Below are 24,134 nucleotides of genomic sequence, written 5' to 3' on the forward strand. Positions count from 1 at the left end.
GATGGTTAGCACTGTCTAAGAGTTTCGTGTGACCATTTGCAACAAATCACAGCATCGAAGTAATGCAGGAGGAGCAGTTGGTGTCAGAATAGGTAAGGGATGAGGACGGCGAACATGTCTGACTTCTGGGCCATGACAAGCCCTTTGAAGGTTGCTCTGAGTCAGAATGGGCTTCAAGGCAGTGGATTTGGTTTTGGTTTTATTGTAAGGCAGGGGTCGTTCAGCAGTGGAATTCTCGCCTTTCGTGCTAGTGCCCTGTGTCATAGTGAATTTACACCTTACGCTCCTAGCCTCCAGACCTGTAGTTCAAAACCACCAGCCACTTTCTAGGAGAAATGTGAGGATTTCTGCTTCTGTGAAGTTTTACAGCCTTGGAAACCCATATGGGGTCATGTCTACCCTGCTCTAGAAGGTACCTCTGAGTTGGAAATCAACTCCCATGACAGTAGATTTTCAAGTTAAGGCAAGAGACCTGAATTCCATCTCTAGCTAATGTCAGTGTAGGCTTGCATGTTCAACATGATGCGGACCTGGCATGTTCAGCATGATGCAGACCTTGCATGTTCAGCATGATTCGGACCTTGCATGTTCAGCATGATGCGGACCTGGCATGTTCAGCATGATTCAGACCTTGCATGTTCAGCATGATGCGGACCTGGCATGTTCAGCATGATGTGGACCTGGCATGTTCAGCATGATGCGGACTTTGCATGTTCAGCATGATGCAGACCTTGCATGTTCAGCATGATGCGGACCTGGCATGTTCAGCATGATGGGGACCAAGTTGCAGTGGAGCTTCCAAAATAACATGGACCAGGTGATCATCCTCCAAACTGTGAAAGTCCTCTGGATCAGAATAATCCAACTTGCAATCTATCAGGAATGCTGGGCAGGATCAGACAGTGTTTCCTTTCCTGGTGCCTGGGATCACTGTGAGTCAAGGACCTACTCAAGGGCAGCTAACAATAACAACATTGTAAGACAGAGGATACTTCAGAAAGTTAGCGATTTAGTTGGCATACAGACCCTGCCTACATCTTAGACCTAGTTTCAAGTACTTTGATATGTGCCATGTGATCATTAAATCGAACTTTGAGGTAAATGAGTGGGCTTTACCTGGGGCAGCCCAAAGGTGGCCTACAGGGAGGACTATTTATATGATCAATCGTCATAATCATTATAGCATGATGATGATATTACCAAGTGCCATCCAGCTGCCCCTTTGGGGTTTCCAGATTACAGAAAGTGCCAGACACTGTGAAAATTACTTAATATTCATTAACTATTGAGAACATGCTCAGTTTAATTTTTCTCAGTGGCATTATGCTATTCTGAATAGACTGATGTGTAGGAAGGGGTTTGCTTACACATTCTCTTTTTAAAATAATTTTACTGGGGGCTCATAAAACTCTTATCACAATCCATACATCATCAATTGTGTAAAGCACATCTGTACATTCGTTTCTCTCATCATTCTCAAAACATTTGCTCTCCACCCAAGCCCCTGGCATCAGCTCCTCATTTTCCCTCTCCCTCCCCACCCCCTTGTCCTCATGAACCCTTGGTAATTTATAAATTATTATTTTGTCATATCTTATACTGTCCGACATCTCCCTTCAACCCCTTTTCCATTGTCCACCCTCCAGGGAGGAGGTCACATGTAGATCCTTGTAATCAGCTCCCCCTTTCAACCACTTACACATTCTCTTGCTAACTTTTTGCTTTGGGAAAAAAATATTTTAAATCTTAAAAAAAAGAATGTTTTACCTTGCGTAAACATTTCTTAGAGGTGTTTCTCTTGATGGTAGGATGTTTTGAGTTTTGAGACTGAGGAGACATTTGCTTGTCAGAAGTAAGCAAGAGAGAGAGACATGGTAATTCAAGCAAAGAATTCCAAGGTATGGCCTTACGGGGGGCGGGGGGTAAAGGGAGTTAAAACAGGCTGATTGATTGTGGAGGGTCCTGAGGTGGGCCAGTTGGAAAAATTAGAAGGCAGAGCTTCTCCAGTGCTGGGAGGCTTCTGACAAGCTTCAGACAGTCTAAACGTCCCTTTACATAAAGCAATTAGACAAAATGCCATCTGGGAGGGGGGCCACAGCTAGTGCTTTCGCATTCTGAGAAACAGTTGCTTCTTTGGGTTCGTGGGATTTGGCCCATGCCTTATATACCCCTAAGTGTGGTCCCAGAGGGAATCTGTAGAAAAGACCTAGGAACTGAGGAATTTGGGGGTGTTGGCCTGTTGGGGGCATTGGATGGACCTGTCTTGCCAGTATCGCTCGGTGTTTTGGAAACAGGTGGGTTGGGATTGGCCCAAAGGGGCATGACTAATGGCAAAGGTTACCGGAGTTTGGGTCAGCTTTCTGTGACCACAAAGAAGAGATCGTTGACTGTCCTTGCTGGGAAACTTTCAGGAGTCAAGTTTATCCTGAATATGTGTCGTCAGGGATAGTCCTGGGTCAGACCAGTAACTCACTCGTGGGTGCTCAGACGCTTGCTTGTTTGTTCTTGACTCAACCATTAGCGAGTGTGACAAATATAGAACTCACCTTGGATTAAGTCATCCACTACTTAAAACACTGTGCAGGCTTCATGCTGCTCTTGGGAGAAATTCTAGAATGTTTAATGGTGTCAAGCAGGCTCTTCCAGGTCCCTATCCTGCCCAGCTCTCCACCCTTGTCGCCAACCCCGCTCCATCTGGGATTCTGCGCTGACCATTTCCTTCCTGGATATGTTTTCAGTTCTTCAAATGCATCACATACTCATACGCAAGGAGGTCTTTGAATCAGAAATGGCAATTCTCCACCTACGTTTGCCTTTCTTTCTCTTTACCCCCAAGCATCCTCTAGCACCGTATCAGGCAATGTTCTGCTGTGATCCACAGGTCTCCATTAGTTGATCTTTGCAACTAGATCACCAGGCCTTTCTTTCTAGCCTGTCTTAGTCTAAGAGTTGCTCAGAAGTCGTTCGCCCTGGGTGACTCTGCTGGTATTTGAAAGACCCGGAGCATAGCTTGCACCATCATAACAACACAGGAGCCGCCTCAGTCTAACAGACCAATAGATGGTAGTAGGGACCTAATTGCTTCGAGACAGCTGTCTTGACCTCTTGATAATGGTCAACTATTGTAACAGATGCTCCCTTAAAATGCTGCTCTCCCGTGACACGTCACATCGCAACTATTTTGTCCAACGTACATGGTAATGCGTTGATTCATGTGGGTGTTTCCTACTAGATTCTCTGCCACAAGGGCAGAGGTGATGGCAGATGCCACTCACTACTGTAGTCCAAAGGGCCTAAACATATGTCTGAGAGGTGGCCACTGCCATCCAGCTGCCCTTTTGGGGTTTCAAGATTGCAAACCTTCACTGGAGCAAACAGTCTTAGCTTTTTCCTGCCGAGCAGCTGCTGGGCACAAAGGCTGAGCGTAAGGTTAGCTGTCCAACATGTAACCCACTACGTCATTGGGGCTTCTTTAATAAGGACTGAAAGGCAAATGATGGCAAAAGAGATCCTGTCTAAAAGATTACAGAATGAAACATCACTTGAGTGGACCAGTCGTTTCTCCAGGGCCAAAGGAACTGAACTTCGTAACTTATCACAATGAAATGGATCACATCTAAATTACTCCATAACCAGACAGGTTAGTTGTGTTCGGTTTTGCTTTCATTTATTTAATTTTTTGAAGCCTCCACCACTGAGCCTCACACACAAAATGATACATGGCCATTATGTATTTTTTCCCCTTCTCTGTATTTTTCTTAATGGAAGCAAATGGAACTTTCCAAATATCACCGTATGGTTGGAAAAAGTGAAGCTGAAGTGCCATTTTGGGGGAAGGAGGGGAAAGAAAAGAGCCTGAAAAGAGTTTATGTTTTCTAATGGAAGTCAGATGTAGGGCTTGATTTTATATTCCCCAAGGAATAAGCTTCATTTTCTCCACTAGTGGTCTTGTCCAACAGAGAATGGTCAGAGCAAGTCCCTCCAAGCTAAGCATGCTCTTTTAATTCCCCGTCTTTTACACATTAGCCATCAGCTCCGTCAGCTTTCCAGAGTAGAAACAAAGCGTCGGCAGACCTAAGACCTAAGAACCTGCTTGAGAACCATTTCCCTGACCAGTGAAATGTTACATTTCCACTCCAGAGAAAGGTACTGCTGTGTGGCCATAAAAAACTGGCCGAAACCCTGTAACCTTTGCAGTTAGTTATGTTATTTTTGGTTCGTGCCAACATGGATCACAGCTGTGACTCAACAGACCCACTGAAGCAAGAATTCAAAGAGTTTAAAGAACAGCTAACTCAGAAATGACTTTTCCTCCGCCCCGCCCTCCCGCCCCCTCCCCTTCCCATCCCCGCCACACACACGTTCTTTTCATGGTGTCATTACACAACATTTCTTGTAGTTTACCTTTTCAAATGCACCAACTCTATACACATGGACTCAGGTGTTGTTTGGCAGACGGAACCTCGAGTTGCGTCAGCATGGTTCCCAAAATCCCACTGCAGGCTAATGATGATGAACCTTTCCTTTCTGGAGTGTTTGTTTTACGTAAGTAGTGACTTGCTTTTCAGAGGTAAAAAATCTGTGTTGATATATTTCTCCCTCAAATAAACCAAAAATAGGGTTGGTTTGATTTAAAAGTTGGCAATCCCCTCATTCAAAGATGACATAAGGCACATATCAATTGGTTCTGTTTTTGTTTTTGCTTTTCCCTCATCTATATTAATAAAATGAAGCCACGACCTTAGATCTCACCCGCTGGAAAACAAGCTTTCCTTCTGTAGGCATTATATTTGTAGTGATATAAATATACATTTATATCAAAATAGGCATTTTGTTTATTAAATATCCCTTAAACCGTAAGAACACCCCTGTTCTCTAATGTTAGGGTACCCAGAGAAAAGGAAGCAGAATAAACAATGAACGCTGCTCCTGATTTATTAAATACTGGTTTTTGTTTGCATGTGGGTTGGGGAAGGAGGAGCCCTGATGGAGTAGAGGTTACACATTGGACTGCGATCTGCATGGTCAGTAGTTTGAAACCACCAACAGCAACTCTGGAGAAAGACTGGGCTTTCTATTCCCATAAATAGTTTCGAGTTTTTTGGAAACTCAGAAACCCACAGGGGGGTCGCTATGGCTCAACATGGATTCGATAGCAGTGAGTTGGGTGCGGTTTTGGTGCGGGGAATATGTATGTAACAAATTGCCATTTCAACAGGCTTCACGTGCACAGTTCAGTGACATGTTTATCATATTGTTCAGCCATCACCATTATTCCTTTTCAAATTTCTCCATTATCTTGAACAGAAACCCAGTGTCCCCTCAACATTGGGTTATCCTTTAGCTCCACTCCAGCCTGCCCCTAGAAACTGCTGTTAAACTTTGTTCTTTATATTCTTGGCTATTCAAGACACTTCATGTTTCTGTGACTGATATATTTCACTCAGCGTAATGTTCTCAAGGTTCATCCAGGCTGTAGCATGTGTCAGTATTTCCCCTTTCTTTGTGGCTGCATGTAAGTATTATGTTTCATTTTCAGAGGTATACCAAAGAATTTTAAGAACAGACGTATTAAGATGTTATTTTCTTTGCTAAATTAGCTCATTAACCACACGGTTTACAGAGCAAAAGGAAAAGGCAGCACATCCAATTTGTGTTCTCTTTGGGAAAATATTGTATTCATGGTACTGCATTGTATTCCATAATTATGCCTCTTGGTCTTACTTAGGCTTGCCGCTGTGGCAAACACTGCCGGAGAGCTTTTAATTAGAGTATAAGTTAGTTAGTTTATTGTGCCAACCTGGCCAATAAACACAAGTGGGGTTAATTGAAGGGCGGAGGGATAAATGGCTCAGCAAACCTCGCCTTTCTAGTTCTCGGGTCTCTTTACTTTGTGATGGCCGCACCAGGGTGCAGCTGCCTTAGCCAGTTCTCTGCTTCAGCTGGCAAGGCTCACTTCCTGCAAGACATCCCTGAGGAGAAGCCACATGGACTTACCCTGATGCAGCCCTGCGTGCTGGCGCAGCCATGTGGAGACCCCTGCCAGCGCTGAGATGCTTACACATTCACGGACTCAACCTTTCTCCTGCAGTCGGCATCATTGTGTCTGTTTTGTGAGATGGAGGAGGACTTTGTGGACTGATGTTGGACATATGGGTTAATGTTGGACTTGTGGGCTTGGGCAGCACTGGGTTGGGATGTTTTCTTGATGCATACTTAACCTTCATATAAAACTCTCTCTTATACATGAGTTGCTATGGATTTGTTTCCCCAAATTACCCAGCCTAACACAGAGTACTTACATATAAGTTAAAAATATGGAAATATAATTTCAGAACATTTCTTCAAATAATAAGAAAATTATCTTAAAGCAAAACACTTTTAAAAAGCCTTTTAAAAAACTTTTTATTGAGTATTCAGTGATGGTTTAACAATTCATATACTTTTGTTATATCTCATTCATTGCAATTCCCCCAATGTAACATCACTTATCCCAACTCCTCCATTTATTTCCTATTTCCCTTACTCCTTCTTACCTAACCCCCAAAACTTTGTCTTTGGGTAAAAGGCTGCCCTTTTGATCTCAAATAGTTGGTTCTTCTAAGGTGTGCATACCTGGCTGGTGTCACTGTTTCCTTTACAGACGTGTCTCTTGCTTGCCTGAAAATTGAGCCATGGGGTGCGTTCATTTCAAGACCTAAGGTGTGACTACAGGTCATAATCTTGGGCTCCAGCAATCTCTATGTGACCAATACGCCTGGCCTATTTTATGATTTAGAGTTTTATTCCATATTTTTTGGTAGTTAGTTCTTCTGGTTCCAGAGTCGTGAAGACTAATATCTGCATGGTCCATTAGGCCACTGGACTAATTGTTAAAAAAAAAAAAGAACCACAAACCCTTTTGGACATGATTTTGATATGGTAGGGCGCTACCTCCATAAGATAAATATATAAAAAGCATGGGACCCATCTTCAAGCATTTATTGTACAAGAAAAAATGGAAGCCATCCTATTGACTGGGTGCTGCTTCATGGATTGGCCCAGAGGCTAGTTCACTGCACATTGAATGAAAACCAGACTTGCTGCCATGGAGTCAATGCTGACTTAGGGACCCCCTGTGGGTTTCTGAGACTGTAACTGTTTATGGGAGTAGAAAGCCCAGCCTTTCTCTGGTGGAGCTGCTGGTGGTTTCGAACTACTGACCATGCAGATCGCAGCCCAATCCATAACCACTACACCACCAGGGGTCTGCTTGTACATATTAACAGCTAAAATTCCCATCAGGTTGACTCTAACTCATAGCAGCTCCACGTATGTCACAGTTTCTATGATTCTTCAGGTTCAATATGGTTTTCAATTGGTTTTGATTTATTTTTTTTAAAGAAATATATCACCAGGATTTATTTTATTCTAAGGATTTCTGGGTGGATTCTAACCACCAATATATCTGTTCGCAGCTGAATGCACTAACCATTTGCCCACACAGGGATCCCTAGTTTCCTAGTACGCCTACTACGATCTAGTACTTCTCTTCAGTTTAACCTGATGAAACATCTGTTTTCTGTAGCCTAATTTCCCTGCTTTCAACAAGTTCTTACATCAACATGGAAACTAAGAAAGTTAAAGTGATTTGATAAGTGGGTTGTTTTTATTTCCAATAAATATCAAAATACTTTTTGGATTAGGCAAGATTGCAGAAATCTTTTATAGATGCAGAACTAGCACAGAGAGGTTAAGGAACTCACCTAGAATTACATAGCTTATTCATGGTAAAACTGGAAGTCACAACTAGGTTCAGTATGTCTTTTGAACCACACAAACTGAAGAATAATTTTTTACAAAGTACTGGTTGCTCCAAAGATTTCGGATTCACATATCTTAAAGCACAAAAAATTACTTAGAAAAAAATTTCATAAAAGAAAACATTAAAGCAACGAATGTGTAAGGGTGCTTTACTCAATTGATGTATGTATGGATTGTGATAAGAGTTGTATGAGCCCCAATAAAATGATTTATTATAATAAAAAAGAAGTCAGGTATCAAGTTTGGTGCCTAGTAATTGACAAATAAAAGCTTGAAACTCAAAAAAGAGAGAAAGAAAACATTAAGGATATTGATAAAAAGTTGAGCATAATAATATAAATATATTCAAGTGTGCCTGTTTGAAGCAAATGAAAATGTCCTCTTTATCCATACGTATATAAATGTTTAAGACTGAGATTCAGGTAGACAAAGAAATTAACTTTGAAAGACATGTTAGTAAACTAAAATGTTATTAACTTACTATAAAAGAAATGAACACTTAACGATTATAGAGATAAAGATTCATTTGTTCTTGGAATGCAGTAGGAGCGCAATAAATACTTGAATAATGAAATAAACATTATACTCTTAAAAAACATTGCAATCTTGTTTGTTATGGTTGTTAGGTGCTGTTGAGTTGGTTCTCATTCAGCGTGACCTATGTACAACAGAACAAAACAGTGCTTGATCCTGCACCATCCTCACAATTAATGTTACGTCTGATTCCATTGTGGCAGCCACTGCTTCAATCCATCTCATCGAAGGTCTTCCTCTTTTCCACTCTTGTACAGGGTAGCATTTGATTATAGGCACTTAAAAGAAAACAAAACATAATGGCGAATCAAGGGGGCAGCATTTGCCCAGTGACAAACTTCAGGTAACAAGAAGGGATAGGGAACAAAAGGATTAATGGAAATGAGAGACACGGGAAAGAGTGGGGAGAGGGCTGTTGTACTGTGAGTATTGCAAGCAATGACGTGAAACAAAAATGCACATGATTGTTGAATGCAAAACGGATTTGCTTGGTAAACATTCACCCAAATCTAAAAATAGTCTTAAAATAGAAAAAAATGAACTATAATATTGAGCAAAAGAAGCCATGCATTATAATTCCATTTAATGAAGTATGAAAACAGCCAAAGCTAATCTAGATGGTTTTAAGTCAGAAAAATAGTTAATATTGTGATGAATAATTACTGGAATAGGATAAAAACATGAGATAATAGTCATGTTGCTTGATCCAAGTGCTGGTCAAATAATTCTGGGCTTATGGAAATTTATCAAGTTGTGTATAATAATATTATAACATGAACTTTGATGCTATATATTATTCAACAAAAGTATAATATTTCATCATAGGAACACATAGGTTAATAAATGCTTAGCTCTTGGAACAAATTCCTATCCCATGAATTAAAACAAAAACAAAGTTGGGAATAAGTTTTATTTTGTGTAATGTTTTACATCATTACAATTTTCGACTGTTACACTGTCACAGACTAAACAGAATTTTGGCTTTGGTTTCAAAATTTCTGCATGTTTCAAGAGAATTTTGAAGTTTCATCACATATTGAGAACATGGTTGTGTTTAGGGTAAAGCTTTTCCAAAGCAAATTAAGTTCTCATTTTAAAATTTTCATACAAATTGTTCTATGGTATTGTTTACATTTTTAAAACAACATGCCAACATTCTCATTTCCATTGTTTGTTCTGTTTTCATTCATCTCACTTTTCTGCCCCGATTACTTTCTCGTCTTTGTTTTAAAGTAAGTGTCCAGTACTTGTTCATAGAGTTGCTTATTGAAAGGAGCACAAATGGTGATATTGTGCGTCTCATAAGCCATAATGCGACGATTTACTTGATTTGACTCTCCAGCATAGTCTTTGTAACTCCCACCAACTAACTAGGTGGACCATGCAGATGGGGTGTATTTCCTCTTTCCCTGATGAGTCTGTGTTCGAGAAGCTGGGGAAGGATGCTGATATGAATTACTTGTGAGTGGTTGTTAACTAGTTTAACTGTCATTATGAAAACTTGGACCTCTAACAGGGAGTTATGCAGGGAATTCCTTGGTATGACTCTTCTAGCTATACTCTCTGTAATTCCCACCAAGTGACTGGGTTGGACCATGCAAATAGCTTGCATGGGACTCGAAAGAAGAGATTGGTCAATTTTGCCATCCTGGTGGGTAGACAATGAGCCATCTCAAAAGCAGGAATGGGGAGAGCTCATTACCATCAAGAAAGAAGAGCTAGGAGCAACGTGCATCCTTTGGATCATATGACCCCTATCTGGTGAACCTTCTGAATCTTTGAGTGAAAAGCTGTGACATCAGAGGAGGGGACAGGGCACAACAGCAGCAGAATAAAGAGCCAGAGCATGAAACAGAGCAAGGGCTTCCTGACGCACCGACTGAATAAAACGGAATAGCTTCAAGTAGTTAGTTGGCTTACTTACTTTAGGAATGGTTTGTCTCCATGTACTTAGCTGGGAGCGCTCGATGTGATGATCCATGGAATAAAAACCAAGTGCCTTTGGCAGGCTTATGACAGCGTGACATGCTCTTTGGTCATTTATTGGCAGTGCCCAAAGATGTTTGTAACATTGCTCAGGGAGAGCAGAGGCTAAGGGACTGTGCGGTTGAGAGGCTGAGTGTCAGGGGAAGCCAGCCCCTAACACATCATTACAGGTCCGATAGGCGCAATTGTACAGCAATAATAAGTAAAGATCATAGTAAAGTCATAGACAGCATGAGAGATAGAAGTGAAGTATTGAAATAAATGGGAGTCAGTCACAATTCATGGCAGCATGCGCACCTCTGCCCCGCTAGATGGTCCACGTGGAGGGAGAGAGAGAGAGATTAATGGTAGTCCCAGCCCCTTTTATATTCTCTGGGGACATGCAAACCCCCTAATTACAGGTGAGGACATATGTCACAGGAAGGGGATGTACTATAGGTAATACATTAATCAGAAGGGGTGGTCTAGGTACATACACGCAATAGGAAGGGGAGGGGTTGGGATGATACATGTGACAAGATGGGCGGACCCTAGATTCAAGATGGTGACCTAACCTTGATCATCCTTGGATGGGTTTGACCTCTCTGGGGTCTCCTACAAGGAAACAGACAACTATCCTTATCAGAAGGGAGTGGGCCCTATTTGTTGTGGGATAAACAGTGGTAACTACTTGCTCTAGATGCCTGATAGCTCTCAGGGAGAATAACCCCTGACCTACTTCTGATGACCTCCAAGTATAGTCATTCCCAAGCAGCTGTCTGGCATATATTTGAGGGAGACAGCTTGGGAGAAATCCTTATGTATCCCACAGCTGAGGACCAGAAAGAGGCATGTCTGTAGACATAGCTGAGAGGAAGCTTTCCTGACTGCAAAACTGTATCCTGAGCATTTCTGACGCTGAGTAGTAATCCCTTAACATACATAATAAACCCCATAATCTGTTTGAGTTCTGTGTGGCCATTCTCTGCAATGAATTATCCATTCCAGCAGAGAAGCAGAGTGCCATAGAGAAGCAGTTGGTGTAAGACCTGTTAAGGGTCGAGCATGGAGGATGTCTGACCTCTGCATAATACATATTCCCCTTGGGCAGATGAGTCTGGCTCTCCTTTGCCCTTGTGAAGGCAGTGGGGGTCAGACACCACCTCCAAGCTATTCTTCTATAAGCCAATCTATTATTTGGATTAAGGTAACACTGGGAGTGACTCCAATTCCAAGCTCCAAGAGTACCTCAGGGCAAAAGTCTTCGGGTCCCTCTAATCTCTATGTGTCCAGTAAGTATGCCCTCGTATGGGAATTTGAGTTTTGCTGCACATTTTCCTCTCTTTCTATCTGACTCCTCCCATTGTGTACCCCATCAGGATGATCTGTCCTGATAGTACTTCTTGTTTCAGGCTAGATGGAGCAATGGTTGACCTGAGCTACTAGTCCCATGGACTAGTTTCTTCTTTGAGTTTTTGGCTTCCCTCATCATCTTTGTGCAAGATGAGTAGAGACCCACAGTTGTATCTTAGAAGGCCGATTGCAAGCTTTTAAGAGCCTAGTCACCACTTATCAAACTAAGATGCAGAGCATAGTCTTTATGGGCTATTTATGCCATGAAACAATAGTCTCAAGTCTTAGAAAGTACTAAACTAATCATGTAAAGAGTTTGATTATGTTTAGAAATTATTAGTAGACATGCCCCTATGTGCTTGTATATATGAATATACATACAGTACATACAGCATGTATAAGAGTACAAATGCCTACAGGAACACATATGCACACACAAGTACTCACATATGCCCTTCCGGACATATACATACATATGAGGGTAAGTAAAAATATTGCTACAAAATCTTTTTAAGAACTTTGTTAAGCAAAATTATCAAAATATGAAGCTATTGTTTTTGACATAGTCCCTATTTAAGCCTATACATTCATTTTCTGAGGGTGATGTTTCCCTTCTCTGAAGAATTCGGCACTCTTTAATTTATGCCACATCAAAAAGGCAGATTGGGCATCCTTCAGGAATTCAAATCATGTGTGTTTTGTTTTTTAATGTTCTTTGAGTTGGGGGGACAAAAAGAGGTCGGCGATGGCAAGATTAAAGCCCTAGGGTAGATGTGGTAAGGTTTCCCAAGGAAATTCTCATAGGACAGTATTTGCTACCCTCAAAGCAAAGACATTATCAAGATAGAAACTATTTGCTTTGATGCAAATTTCCTGACCCTTTTCTTTCTCACCAGTGCAGTTTTTAATTGTTTTTCATTGCAGCTTTTAATTGTCTCCCTGAGCAATGTTACAAATGTCTTTCTTACCAATGCAGTTTTTAATTGTCTTCACACGTTGTAATAAGTTCTGTGATTGTCCAGAAAATCTATCAATATTATTCTCATAAAGAAGTCATCGTGATCTTCTACGTTACCTCTCTGCCTTGAATTTAATTGATCTCCTAGGAAGGTTTTCTTTTGGACCTTTTGTGAAGGCATCCCAATGGACCAATACAGGTATGTTACTGAGCGAACTTGCCTGCAGGCACCTAGTGATCACAGAGACATGTTTAAAGACGTTTTGTTTGCAGTAAATTCACACTCAAAAATAGAACCCTAGTCCTGATAGCTTTTTTTTATCAATAGTTGTTTACTTATCTTTTTACATATATACCTCTGCACCCACACACATTTCTTTTGGTTATTACTGCTGTTGCTAAATTGTACAAAAATTTGGAAATTATGGAAAACAGTATAGGCCTCTCACAAAAGTTAGAAATACCATATCATCCAGCAATCCTACATGTAGGAATAGATCCTAAAGATATTAGAACAATGACACAAATAGACATATGCACTGCTCTGTTCATGGCAGCAATAGTCTCAATAGCAAGAGGAGGGAAACCACCTGTGTCCATCAACAGATGAATGTTTACCCAAACTGGGATACATACACAAGGTGGAATACTGTGCAACTATAAGAAAATATAATGAGTCCTCAAAAAAACATGGATTGCCCAACAGAAGGGCCAGTGGAGGGAGACAGTAGTCGGTGTAAGATATGAAAATAATAATAATTCATAAATTGTCAAGGGATCATGAAGGAGAGAGAGTGGGGGAGGGAGGGGGGAAAAGAGGAGCTAATACCAAGGGCTCAAGTAGAAAGAAAATGTTTTGAAAAGGATGATGGCAACATACGTACAAAAATGGTTGACACAATGGATATATGGATTGTTAGAAGAGCTGTACGAGCCCCCAATAAAATGATTTTAAAAAGCCCAAACTGGATTGATCTGTGTGGTAGTTACATAATCTTTTGTCAACTTGAGACTTAAGAGTGAAGGCGTGAGTTTAGACACATGGAGTTACGCTAGCGCTCTGGAGCTGGAGAGCTATGTGGAGACCCACGCCAATGCTGAGATGCTTACTCCACCAATAGATCCACAAGACTTTCCACCCAGTGGCCTGTGATCTTCCTGCATTTGGTGTCATTGCATGTGTTTCGTGAGGCTGAAGAGGACTTTATAGATTGGTATCGGGCATATGGGCTAATATTGGACTTAGGGACTTTATCTGGACTGGGCTGAGATATTTCCTCAATATTTCAATTGCTCTTGAATAGAAAGCTCTTTCTTAAACACATATAAATCTCCCTAGATTTGTTTCTCTAGTCTACCTGGACTAACACAATCTGAAAGACATTATGCTGGGTGAAATAAGTTAATCATAAAAAGAAACATATTAAACATTCTTATTTTTATAAAAAGTCGAGAATAGGTATGCATAAAGAAAGCAATGTTCTTTGGTGGTTGCCAGAGTTTGGGGTGTGGGTGGGCGGATCACTTTCCAGTGATGGGTGAAGTCTGCACAGCTGGTAGTTGTACAGCAGTAAATAAAGACTCCAATCTCCCCACAACCTCGCAAGCATTTGTCGTCCACATTTTGGTCAACAGAATTTTTTACAGAGATGGAGCAGTATCTCATTGTAATTTTAACTTGCAGCCCCCTGATGGCTAAACATGATTTGTTCAATTTTTTTAAATCTGCTGAATGTCCTCTTTGATAAAGTATCTGTTCATGTCATTTACCCATTTAAAAAAATAATCACTTATTTACCAGGTACAAATCATGCTTTTCTTTTGGAAGTCTGGGTAGTGCATGTAGATGTTAATAAGGCCTATGCCTTCATTTTGAAAAACAAGACATTTCAGCACAATGTAACTACTATGCTGGTCAATTATACTATGTCAACAGTTTCATGAAAGGACTTTAGATATAATTGAATAAACATATAATGTAGGAAGATAACCAAAGTTACTAAATTGGTTTTGAAAAGAACTATGCTTAAGTAAATACTTTTTAGAAAGAATACGGAGTCTCTGTGAGGTGCAGAGTTAATTTGCTTGTTTACTACTCCAAAGGTTAGAGGTTTCAGACACCACAGAAGGAAAATCTGGCAATCTATCTCCCAAAAACAAATCATCGAAAACTCTGTGGAGTATAATTTTATCATCACAGACATGAGAATAGAACTATGCTCAGAGTTAGGGGTGGTTTGATGGTATCCACATTTTTGTAAGAAGGAATATAATGTTAGGCATGTTAATTAGCATAACATGTAATTTTTGAAAGAATAAGTTGATGCTGTTTAAGGATTAAATGAGACTAGTGAATACAGGCTGACTCCAAAGGCCCTTCTCTTTGGTGGAAGCAAGAATATAGTGATATTTAAGGGAAAAGAAGCAAGGATCATAGGTAGAGAATGTAAATAATTTCCATACATGGAGTTTTCTTGATTACTAATGGCTGGAATTTAAATCACTTACTTAGAATACTTACCAGTTTGATATACAAACTCCTCTCTAAGGAAAACTAATGTGAATTTATGTAGCCATCTATTATAATTTAATAAATATACAGTTTCAGAAGACTCCTACAAGGACATTGACCTTGTTTCTTTCACCCAATACACTGTACTTTGGAGCTAAATATTCTTTCATTTTAGCCATGACAAAATAATCCTATTGTTTAAGTGCATTGCTAATTCTACTTTTAATGACCATGCTTCTTATTTTTACCAATGAAAGTTAAATTTTATGTAAATTGTACTCGCATTCCAGTATGATGGTCTAAATAAACACATCTAGTTATTACATCAAAAATATTTCTGTTGTAAGTCAGAGGCAAATGGACAGCTATTCTTTGATTTCAGTTCATGCACTATCTAGAAGAAGCAAATGCATAGAGGCCAACGTCTGTTAGTGGGTAATAGAGGCGGAAGGATAGGGAAGGGGAAGTAATCGCTTACAGGGCACTGAGTTTGTTTCCGTTTCAGAAAAAGAAAAGGAAACAGTAATCGTGGCTGTACAACCTGGAGAATGTAATCAAAGTCATTAAATTGTAAAACTTGCAGTATTTTGTTATATGTAATTATGCTATAATAAAAATTTTATATAAATCATTTAATTGAGGACTTTTATAACAACCCATGCATCAATTGTATTGAGCATATTTGTACATATGTTGCCATCATCATTTTCAAAACATTTTTTTCTATTTGAGCCCTTGGTATCAGCTCTTCTTTTTTCCCTACCATCTGACCCTCTCACTTTTGTGACCCCTTGATAAATTATAAATTATTATTATTTTCATCCTTTCACCCATGTTTATGTTGTTCATCCCCCTGGCGGTGGGGTTATATGTTCATCCCTCTTCTCCCCTGACCTTCCTCCTACACTCATGGTATTGTAACTCCCATTATTGTTCCTAAGAGGTTATCTGTTCTGGATTCCATGTGTCAAGAGCTCTTATCTGTATCAGTGTACATGCTCTGGTCTAATTGGATTTGTAAGGTAAAACTGGTGTCATGATAGTGGGGGGAAGAAGCATTAAAGAACTAGAGGAATGTTGTATGTTTCTTTGGCGCTACACTGCACCCTGGCTGGCCTGTCCCTTCCTTGTGAGCCTTCTGTGAGGGGATGTCCAATTTTCTACAGATGGGCTTTGGGTCTCCACTCTGACACCCCGCCCCCCTTGTTCACATAGGTATGATTGTTTTGGTCTTCTGATGCCTGATACTTGATCCCAATGACACGTCATTATCATACAGGTTGGTGTGCTTGTTCAATCTGGGCTTTGTTGCTTCCTTGCTAGATGACCACTTGTTTAACTTCAAGCCGTTAAGACCCCAGCTTATGCATCATCTAATAGCTGGGAATCATCATCTTTCTTCAACACATTAGCTTGTGCACCCATTTCACTTCAGTGATCATGTCGGGAAGGTGAGCATCACAGAATGCCAGGCTATTAGAACAAAGTGTTCTTGCATTGAGGGAGGACAAGGCCCAATGTTTGTCTGCTACCTTGATACTTAACATAAAAATATATGTACATAGACCTGTAGCCCTATCATTATATATTGCTGTATTTAAATATATACATGCTTATATGTATACCTCTATAAATGGCTTTCACCTTCTTGTTCTTTCCTCTACTTCCTCTTACTGTCCTCCTGTCCCAATGTCATGTTCAACCTTCATTTTGCTCTCAGTTATTCCTCAGCTACATTGCACTTGATCAAACCATCAGGAATTCTATACTCTCCCTGCCATCAATTTTAGATCTCTTGCTGATCCCTTGTCCCTAGGCTTGTTGGCTCCCCTTTCCATTACCCCCACATCCCTCTCTCCCCTGTCCCCCCGAACCAAAGGTCCCATTGTTTTCTCCTTGGGATTGTCTATCTTGTCTCTCTTATATAGCTAGACATGAAGAAGAAGAAGAAGAAGAAGAAGAAGAAGAAGAAGAAGAAGAAGAAGAAGAAGAAGAAGAAGAAGAAGAAGACGAAGAAGAAGAAGAAGAAGAAGGAGGAGGAGGAGGAGGAGGAGGAGGAGGAGGAGGAGGAGGAGGAGGAGAAGAAGAAGAAGAAGAAGAAGAAGAAGAAATATAAAAGGGCCTATAAATAGTTGTTTCAGGTCTGTCTGTTGACCCTTATGTGTTTTCCAATCAAGTCTGAAGAGGTGCCAAGCCCTGGCCTCTGAGTCTGAAGTCTCTTTTTGAGATTCCTCAGGACTTCATTGCTTTTCTCCCCTTGCTGCTCTATTGTACTCCCTTCGTGTTTCACCCTGGTGTGTGTGGGTGTCAGACCAGGCACAATGACCACACTGTGTCTCCAATGCTGTCAACCATAACACTGTAGGTTCAGTGAGGGGAAGTCATTTCTCATGGTGAGGCTGCCCTTACTGTCCTCTCTTTGCAAGGCTCTGAGCAGGAGTGTCGTTCTTGGGGCTTGGTGGGCCTGGATGATTCGGTTCTCTCTCTCTCTCTCTCTCTCTCTCTCTCTCTCTCTCTCTCTCTCTCTCTCTCTCTTTCTTTTAGTTTGCTTCCATGTGGTCTAGCCACATTCTCCAGGCTGTATCTTTAGGTCCGTCTTCTGTAGTGCAATCTTCTGGGGAGGGGGGTGACATAGCTGGGTTTGGGGCCAGCCCCACAGACCTCTCTTTTAGTTCGTTGCTTGATGCCAGTATGTTGCCCTCAAGGCTTGGCATACCAGGTTGAGGTCTGGTTCCTCTCTACCTTTCCCATGGCGACATAACCCTCCCTGTGGGTGGATTACTGTCTTGCTCCCCCACTATCATGTCCTCTATTTTTTTCTTTTTAGTTGGCTGCCATGTGCATCCCTGGGTTGGCTCTGACCCCTGCCAGAGGGCCTGGGCCTCACCCCGGGAATTTATGCATTTAGTGGTCTTTTCCTTATGCACCTTGTGCTTTTCAAGCTTACCTCAGTGGACTCATGTCCTTGTCCAAAAAAGGAGTTTTATAAAAACTTTTAAGTAATTTTTTGATAGATCTCTTGCATGATTTCTCCTCAATGGGATATAAAGTATATATTCCCTAAGCGAATTGAAAAATTAGATGCAAACTAGGACCAAACTGCTATATATTTTTGCAGAACTTGAAAAATAATTGCCCTATTACTTTATAAATACAATTAATAAGAAATTATGCTTTCTCTAAAGAATTAGACTTAGGATGAATTCAAGATGGCTTTAGTAGCCCAGATGCACTATCCAGATCTTCTAGAACAAAGACTTGAGGAACCAGGTGAAACGGATACATGTGATAATCCTGAAATCTAGATCTTGAAAGCAAAGGAGACGTAGGATCAACTATTGATTAAGGAAGAGACTTGAGGAAAACAATGAATAAGGAGGCCTAAGTAGCAAACTGCCGACTGACATAGTGTGGCCATCCTGGGTTACTGCAAGGAGTGGTCCAGTTGGCTCAGGAACCCCATACATAACCAGCTCTGCTCAGCCAGGACATCAGTGCCTGGTAATCAAGGAGGGATTCCCTCTTCCCACCCTTGATTTCCTTTTTTCCTTCCCCCAGCCCCTTGCCCCTCTTTTATCCCCATGATAATTTTTGTCCAGTAGTCAGGAACGATTGACCCTACCCAACCATACCCATGCCAGCCACTGCGTCACTCGCTGAACCAATGTTCCATCCATGCCAAAATCACCAGGCTGGCAATAGATGACAGTCCACACACACTTCACCTGCCCTCAGATGCTCTACGTAACTCGTGTTTAGAGACCCCTCTCCACACTCCCACCTGCTACCAAATGCGCCTAGAGACAAGTACCGAGCAACACAATGCGGCCAAACCAGTGATGAGCGCGGCACACAAGACTCACTGTTTGGCTATACATAAAAAACAAAAACAGGATGGAGCAAACCAACAAATTACTACTGCACCACAATATCTCAGAGGCAATGGACAACAGCAATATCACCGTAAAATAGGACAAGATGACTGGCACATGTGGCCAAAATGTCATTGGTTCTGGCAAGTCAGCTCGAACTTATAGCAACCCTGCATACTGGAGAGCAAAGCTTTGTCTGGTTCAATACCAGCTTCATGATTGTTGCTAGCTTTTCTCTATTGTTGCAGCCACTGTGTCGATCCACCTTGCGGAGGGTTTTCTTTTTTGTTGACTCTCTAAAGCAGTGGTTCCCAACCTGCCTGATCCGTGACCCTTTAAAACAGTTGTTCATGTTGTGGTGACCCCCTAACCATAAAATTATTATTTTTAAATTTTACCTATTTCTATATTTTCCTTTTTAAAATTTAGATTTAGTCTAAATTTTTAATGTGGTTTTAGAAAAGTTAAGACACCTGTGTAGTTCACATGAAGTTACCATTGGACAGAGCTGCTGTTGAGAGACCTGCCTGTTGCTGCTTTTCCACCCAATCCCTGGCCATAAAATTATTTTTGTTGCTACTTTATAACTGTAATTTTGCTTCTGTTATGAATTGTACTGTAGATATCTGATATGCAGGATGTATTTTCATCATTACAAATTGAACATAATTAAAGCATAGTGATTAATCACAAAAACAATATGTAATTATATATTGTGAAATATTTATTTCTAGTTACAAATAAATGAAAATTTATCTTGAAGCATGGTGTAGCATGGGTAACAGTCTTCACGCTGGGTACTCACATGTGGGCATAGTTGCAGGTGGACAGACCTGCCTGACAGATAGAGGAGCGGTGTCTTGGTTCCTAAGACCATCGTACATATGTGTTTTCTGATGGTCATAGGTGACCCCTGTGAAAGAGTCGTTCAAGCCCCAAAGGGGTCGCGACCCACAGCTTGAGAACCACTGCTCTAAAGCATGATGTCCAAAATGCCTGAGATGAAATCTCCCTATCTTCTTTTTTTTTGTAAATCATTTTATTGGGGGCTCTTACAGCTCTCATAATATTCATACATTAATTGTATCAAGTATATTTATACATACGTTGCCATATCATTTTCTAAATATTTACTTTTTATTTGAGCCCTTGGTATCGGCTCCTCTTTTGTCCCTCCTTCCCCCTTCCCACCCTTGTGACCCCTTGATAAATTATTATTGTTTTCATATCTTACACCAACCCCTTTCTCCCTTCACCCATGTTTCTGTTGTTCATCCCCTGGGGAGGAAGGTGGGGGGGTTGTGCGTTGATTGTTGCTCTTCATTCTCCTTTCCTCCCCTCTTTCCCCCCCTCCCCCGTCTTCTCCCTACCCTCAGGGTATTCCCATTTCTGTTCCTGAGGGGTTTATCTGTCCTGAAATCCATGTGTTGAGAGCTCTTATCTTTGAAAGGCAAGACTGGGGTCATGATAGTGGGGGGTGAAGAAGCCTCAAAGAACCAGAGGAATAGTGTGTGTTTCATCGGTGCTATACTGTGCCCTGGTTGAATCATCCCTTGTGACCCTTCTGTGAGGGGATGTCCTATAGCCTACAGATGAGTTTGGGGCCTCTGCTCTGACCCCCTCATTCTCAACAATATGTTTTGTTGTTGTTGTTTGGGGTCTTTGGTAGCTGTTACTTGATACCATTGACACCTCATGCTTGCACAGGTTGGGGTGCTTCTTCCATGTGGGCGTGGTTGCTTCTCTGCTAGATGGCCACTTGTTTCACTTTAAACCTTTAAGACCACAGATGCTTTATCTTTTCATAGCCAGCCACCACCAGCTTTATTTACCACATTTGCTTAGACACCCATTTTGCCTTCAGCAATCGTGCTGGGAGGGTGAGCATCACAGAATGCCAGGTTGTTAGAACAAAGTGTTCTTGCCTTGAGGGAGAGTGGGAGCAGAGGGCCAAAGTCCATCCACTTCCTCAGTGTATTGCCATATAAATATATGAACATAGGCCAATATCTCTGTTTTTTTTTCTTTTTACATTAGCCTTTGCTTTATTTTTATTTTTGAAGCTTAATAACTCTTTATTGGGGGCCTTTACAATTCTTAAACAATCCATACATTAATTGTATCGAGTATATTTGTACATATGTTGCCATCATCATTTCCAAAACATTTTCTTTCTACTTGAGCCCTTGGTATCAGCTCCTCTTTATGCCCCTCCTTCCTTCAATACTTCTATTTTTATGAATTAATAAATTTATGAGTGCACACCTATGTTTATACCATTGCTTTGCTTCCTAGATCTTTCCTCTATTTCCTTTTACCTTCCTCCTGTCCCACCATTACACTTGCCCTTCTTCTGCCTCTTAGTAATTCCTCTCAGCTAGATTGCTGGTGCTCCAATAGCACCAGGATCTCTACATCCTCCTCATGGTTGCTTTTAATTCCCTAGTTGTTCCCCTGTCTATGGTGGTGTTTGCTCACCTCTCCTTTCCCCTTCCTCCTCCCCCAAGTCCTTCTGGAACTATAGGTCCCTTTTTTGTCTCCTTGGGTTTGCTTCCCATGCCTCCCCCCTTCAGGACGTTCCATTTTTAATTGATGGGTACAAGAGAGGCAGCACAGGCTACCAAGGCCTTCATGAAAGCAGGGTCCACCATTTGTCCAAGCAGCCATGGTTAGGGATGTGTTTGACTCCACAGCCATCTGGGATGAGACACTTCTCAGTCACCATATCCTCAAACTCATCGGCATTAAACATCTTCTGGCGCCCAGGGAACTTGAACTTGGCACTGCATAAGACCTCAATCAGATGCTCTTTGTTTTGAAGCTTGGTGCAGATGGACATGATAACCTGGCCTGTGTGGACTCTAGCCACTGTGCCTTGAGGTTTTCCCCAAAGCACCTTGCATCCCAGTTTGGAGCTTAGGGAAAGCAGAAATTAGCCAGATCAGAGGCATTGAAAAGCAGCAAAGGGCAGCCTATACATATCCTTAAGGGCAGCCTATACATGCCCTTAGGGCAGCCTATACATACCAGTAGGCAGCATACACTAATGAGGAGGCTTGTTGTTTGCAGCCATTGCACACTGACCCCTACAAGGAGGAGGAAGGTTGGCTTAATTGACTGCAGCCCCTGCCTTCTTATATAGGTAGGCAAAACAACAATACCAGAGACAAAACAAAACAAAAATTGAATAAAAAGAGAAAAAACAAATAAACAAAAAAGAAGAAAGAAAAAATTAGCAAAAAAACAAAACAAAAAAGCATACACAATTCCATGTCTGTCCACTGACATTTATGACTATCTCCCCACTGGTGCTGGGGGCTCTGGGAACTGTGCCTCCTAGCCTGAAGTCTATTTGGGGGCCTTCTGGGGGCTTGACCTTGCTCCTGTTGCTTATCTATTATGTTCCCTTCTTGGTTTGCCCCACTGTGGGGGGATCAGGCCAGACGCACTTCCTGCCACATGTCCACAGTACTCTGTCTTGGTATGCTCCAGCTAGGGGGCATCATGTTGTTGGCCCTACAGTCCTCTCTGTGCCTTAGCAGCTCCATGCAGGCACTTCATCCTCAGGGCTTGTTATGCCTCCATGGGGGTCTAGTCCCTTGCTCTCTTTATCCTTCTTGGTTTGCTTCTATATGGGCATGCAAGTCGGCCCCCTCTCCCCAATCAATAGGTTTAGTGTTGTTATCTATGGCACATACTTCTTGGGGTGGGGCGGAACTCACTTTGGCTCTGATTGGGAATGGCTTTAAAGACTTCTCTTTTCATGAGTGAGGTTATGTTGCCCTCAGGTTTGGCATGCCATGGTGGGTTTGCATTCACACTCCCATTTCTGTGGAGACAGAAACAATACCCTCCCCTGGGTGGATTAATGCCTTATTCCTCCAATGTCATTTTCTCCCTCTCCCCATCCCCCAACCCTTTTCTCTCCCACCCCTGTCCCCTTCTTTGTTTTGGAATGACATGTGCATCCTTGAGTTTGGTCTGTTCCCCACCCAACTGCCTGTACCTCAACCTGTAAAGTGTGAGATAAGTGGCTTTTCTTCTATATCTACTATGCTAATTATACTTACCTCCATGGACTCATGTACTTGTCCTTTTGAGATTGGTTAACTTCGCTTAGCAAAATTTCCTCCAACTCTTCCCATGAGACAATGTACTTCATGCGATCATTAGTGCTTTTTAGTGGTGCAGAGTGCTCCATTGTGCGCATGTGCCAGAGTTTTCTAATCCAATTGTCTATCAAAGGAAATTTAGGTTGTTTCCAAAGCATTGCGATTATGAATTGCATCATAATAAACATTGGAGTGAAGACGACTGATTGTACCCTATTTTGTACCTCTTCTGGGCATATACTCAATGGAGGGTTTGTTGGGTCATAAGGTCACTCAATTTCCATTTGTCTTAACATCACCAGATCACTTTCCACAGAGGCTGTACATGTCTACATGACCACCAGCAGTGGAGGAGAGCTCCTGTCTCACCACATCCCCTCCAACATTTGTTGCTCTCTGCTTTTGCGATTTGGGCTATCCCAAGGGTATTAGGTGGTATCTCATGGTTGTTTTAATTTGCATTTCTCTGATGGCTAATGATCGGAAGCATTTTCTCACATGATTTTTGGTTATTCAAATCTACTCCCTAGGGAAACTTCCGTTCAGGTCTTTTGCCCATTTCTTCAGGGGGTTTACTGTTTTCTTCTTTGGGCAGGCTCGGAGGGTATTGCAGATTTTAATAATAAGCCTTTTGCCTGCGGTGCCATTGCTAAAAATCCTCTTCCAGTCTGAGGGTTCTCGTGTTACTCTCTTGTTGAAGTCTTTGCATGCATGCAGCTGTGTTATCCTTAGTATATCCCACTTGTCGATTTCAGCTCCATCTGTGTATATACTCTTCCCTATTTCAGTTAGCCTATGTATTTCCTGCACCAAGATTCTTAGCTTTGTCCCGATTCTTTTGCTGATGGTCCTAATAGTTTCGGGTTTTACTTCTAGGTCTGTGATCCACCTTGAGTTTGTTCTTGTGCATGGGATGAGGTAGAGAACCTGTTTCATTTTTCTATATGTGGATATCCATTGTTTCCAGCACCACTTGTTAAAGAGGGCATCTGCCTCCCACTTAATGCTTGTTGGGCCCTTGTTGA

The 24,134-nt window shown here is 41.5% G+C and overlaps 1 non-coding gene and 1 pseudogene across 1 annotated transcript; both read right to left on the minus strand.

Moving 5' to 3' along the window:
- Nucleotides 1-23,198, minus strand: part of LOC142452559 (eukaryotic translation initiation factor 1A, Y-chromosomal-like) — a 73,031-nt pseudogene extending 49,833 nt beyond the window's left edge.
- LOC142454009 (small nucleolar RNA SNORA70) lies at nt 21,987-22,120 on the minus strand. Its single transcript, XR_012785548.1, has one exon. It is a non-coding gene; the product is annotated as a small nucleolar RNA SNORA70 (small nucleolar RNA).
- Nucleotides 23,199-24,134: the final 936 nt, after the last annotated feature.

The sequence above is a fragment of the Tenrec ecaudatus genome, chromosome 7 (assembly GCF_050624435.1).
Source record: "Tenrec ecaudatus isolate mTenEca1 chromosome 7, mTenEca1.hap1, whole genome shotgun sequence".
In the NCBI taxonomy this organism is placed as follows: Eukaryota; Metazoa; Chordata; class Mammalia; order Afrosoricida; family Tenrecidae; genus Tenrec; species Tenrec ecaudatus.